This window comes from Dipodomys spectabilis, unplaced genomic scaffold, assembly GCF_019054845.1.
Source record: "Dipodomys spectabilis isolate Male_0828 unplaced genomic scaffold, ASM1905484v1 ptg000154l, whole genome shotgun sequence".
Classification (NCBI taxonomy): Eukaryota; Metazoa; Chordata; class Mammalia; order Rodentia; family Heteromyidae; genus Dipodomys; species Dipodomys spectabilis.
In genome coordinates this window covers 2,527,027-2,530,683 of record NW_024870831.1, presented here as the reverse complement: position 1 = coordinate 2,530,683, position 3,657 = coordinate 2,527,027, and positions in this window count along the sequence as shown.

The following is a 3,657-nucleotide window of genomic DNA, read 5'->3' as shown; positions in this document are numbered from 1 at the left end:
AATATGTTAAAGTCAATATTCCAAATGTGTGTATGTGGTGTGTGTGTGTGTGTGCTTTGTGTGTACTTTGCAATGCTTGGGAGATCACACCATTGCTTCACATATGCAAAGCCAATGGTTTACCACCGAGCTATACTGTCTAGTTATAATCCAAATAGTGTTTTTAAATCATGACTTTCAAACTTTCATTCCTAGTATGCTTTTTCAAAATTATATATGATAACATGTGATCCATATTCTATCCACGCTAGCAATTTTTATTGCTATTTAGAATATTTCCACTGCCTTTCCACTTCCAAACTCTTGTATTTGTTATTGATTAAGGTTTTACTTTGCTTCTTTTCTCTCTTCATTCTTTTTCCCTTTAGAGTTTAACTATTCTTTCTCTTATTTCTTTGGAAATTATCATATTCCTATTACAATTTCTTTACATTGTAACAAGTATACACAATGCTTTAATTTCTATTTTAGTTTTTCCCATTTTCACTGACTTCTAGTACAAACTTTTAGATGGATTAAAAAGAAACTTGTCTCAGGACACTTTATTTTTCTCCTTCTCTTCTCTGAAGTCTTTCTGTTTTTTGAAACACAATACCAATGACATATAGCTCCTATGTGGTCCATCATTCTTTCCTCTCTCACTCTCCTCTGTTGTACAGCTCAAGTTGTTATCATTTATATTTGCTATGCTACAGTGTTATCTAAATCTTAACTCATTCCTGAATTGATTTTAGTTGTTTCAAGTATTCTCTGAAGACATTTTTCTATGTATAATATCTGGGGTCTTGTGTTTTTACAAGGTACAAAATATGAGTGACTATCAAACATCTAGATATCTCTGTAGAATATTGGTCCACCTGCTCAATAAACTTGTATGTAAATTCAAGGAATACAGGTCAGTCAGAACAATCTTGTAAAATGGTTTAGCTACAGCCTTCATACTAGCTTTGAATCTTATTACCATGTTTAGAAGTGAAGACAACATAGTTCTACTACAAGAGCAGACCCATAGAAGAATGTAACAGATTTGTCAAAAATAAATTATCAGTTTTATGGTCAATAGATTTTAAAAACTATCCTATGACTTTATGAGATAAAAATAGAATCTCAAATGGGTGTATTGGCACTATTGTCTCTCGAGATATAAAGAATTGATCTTAGAATACTACCTCAATCCATTTTTTCGTTTCTTTTTTTTTTTGTCACTCATGGGACTTGAATTTTGGGCTGAGGCTCTGTCCGTGTGCTCTTCAGCTCAATGCGAGCACACTACCACTTGAGCCACCACACCACTTCTGGCTTTCTAGTGGTTTATTAGAGATACGAGTCTCATGGACTTTCTTGCCCGGGCTGGTTATAAACCGTGATCTTCAGATCTCAGACTCCTAAGTAGCTAGGATTACAGATGTGACCTACAGGCGCCTGGCTTAACTCAACCCTTATACAAAAATTTAAAATAAAAAATGATTATTAAACTAAATGTGAGATGTAAAAACCTACAAGAGATAAATGTAAAAATTCATGACATTGTATCAGTAAAGGTTTCTAAATGAAAAGCATACTGGCTAAAGAAAAGCAAGAATATACTGGATTATATCAAGTGATAGCCTTTCATAATTCAAAGGACACTATACTCATAATTCAAAGGACAGTATAACCGAAGTGAAAACATATCCAACAGATACAGGGAACATATTTGTTAATGCTACAATGTGAATGCTACAAAGATCCTGAATCTTAAATATTTTAATATCTTCTAATTCTATATAATTTTTCCTGAATAGGATACTTCTTTAAAGAACATGTGTAAAGTAATAGTCAATAGGAGGGGCATATGAAATAAGTTCCTCTTTAGTATCTAAGAAAAAAGAAAAAGAAAACTCACTACAATGACCCTAATATAAAAAGATGACACAAAATATAGTAATGCATTTGTGGAGAAATTGTTAAATTCCTCATAATGATCAATTTGTATAATACTGCACTCATTTTAGCAAGCAAGTTTTCAAGTCTTTAAGGTCAACAAGAATTGTATAGGATCCATTCATTACACTTCTACGAATGTATTAAAGAGAAGTAAAAACGTGTTTGGACAGGGAATTGTAGTTCATTGACTGTGCACTTGAATAGTATTTGTGTGACCCTCGGAAAAAATCCCCCCAAAAAGACACACTATAGAGGATGTATGCTGGACAAATTCCTGTAACAGAATTTTATATCTATTTTAATGTCTGTTTTAAAATTTATAGCATTTCTATTTGAAGAAATTCAAGTTTGTGAAAATTAGGTTTGAAAACTTATGAAGGTACAATTCACTTCCAAAGCACTAAAATGTATACAATAAAAGGAGATAATATATTGCAAGTTAATTACATGTCAGTAAAAAAACTATTGTTAAAAATTCTTCAAACAAAATGCAGAATACCTAAAGAGACCTTTTGGGTGTTGGCTAAAATCTCTGTAAACTACAGCGTTTAAAACAAAGATGTGATTACTGTTTATTTTGAGGGTTTTTTTGTCTGTTATTTTGAGTTTATACAGAGATAACTCAATCAAAAGTGTATGTGATAACTGGAATACCTAGGAATTATGCATCATTTATAAGTAATTGATAACCTTTTCTGGAAGAAACTTTTAGCAAATGACAGAAGACACAAATCTATGCATTTGCATTTTATGAAAGCTTTTGGAGCATAAAAGTAGGGAAAAGCCAAGTAAATAATTTGCATGTATTCTTTTGGTCTCTCTTTAACTTGAAAGTTATAGATTATGTCATTTTATATTCTATTGGGACAATGATCTGCTCTCACTTATTTTTTCTCTTCCGCTTCTTTTGCTCTTCCACTTACATATTTATTACTTAAACAGACATACTTGACCTTGCATTTCTAAATTTTTAAAAATTGTCTGAACTACTTTATACTTCTGGCAGCCTCCTATATCTTTCTCAAGGGAAATATTTTTGTCACTACTATTTTTATCCTCTATGATATTGGATATCTTCCTGCCTAATTCAGTGCAAGATATACATTAGACTCATCCAGATATCTCAACACTGGTACCACCATAACATCCTATCTTACTTAGAAATCATGCTTTTAGAATGTCTGGGAAAGTGGCATCTCTAATTTTTGAATGACCTTAAGTGATACTTACAAGCAGTCATGTTTTAAAACAATATGCCACTCAGTAGATGAATGAATTGACAAAATGTGGTTTATGTATGCACGGTGGAATTTTATGCTTCCAATTTATACGGAAATGGAAAGTCTGAAAAAATGAAACTAAGTAAAACAAACAAGACACAAAGAAACAGATTCCGTGGTTTCCTCATTTGTAATAAGTAGGAAATGTCTAGGATATTCCTAGCAGTTGAGCAGAATTGCTCAATAACTATGTATGTATGACCATATAAGATGATGATGAGCAAAATGAATTCCTGTATATGGAAACAGAATTTTTTCTTTGTAGTTGCTGTTTTAAATGTACGATGTGATTTTTTTTTCTTTTGTGTTTGTCCTTTGGTTTATCCCCTGTTGTATTTGATTTCAGTATCCTGTGTATTGTATATACATTTATCTTAATTTGGCAAGGGAAGAGGAACAACGAAATGGCGAGACAAAGAACAAAGGGCAAACCAAAGCAGTAGCAATACTC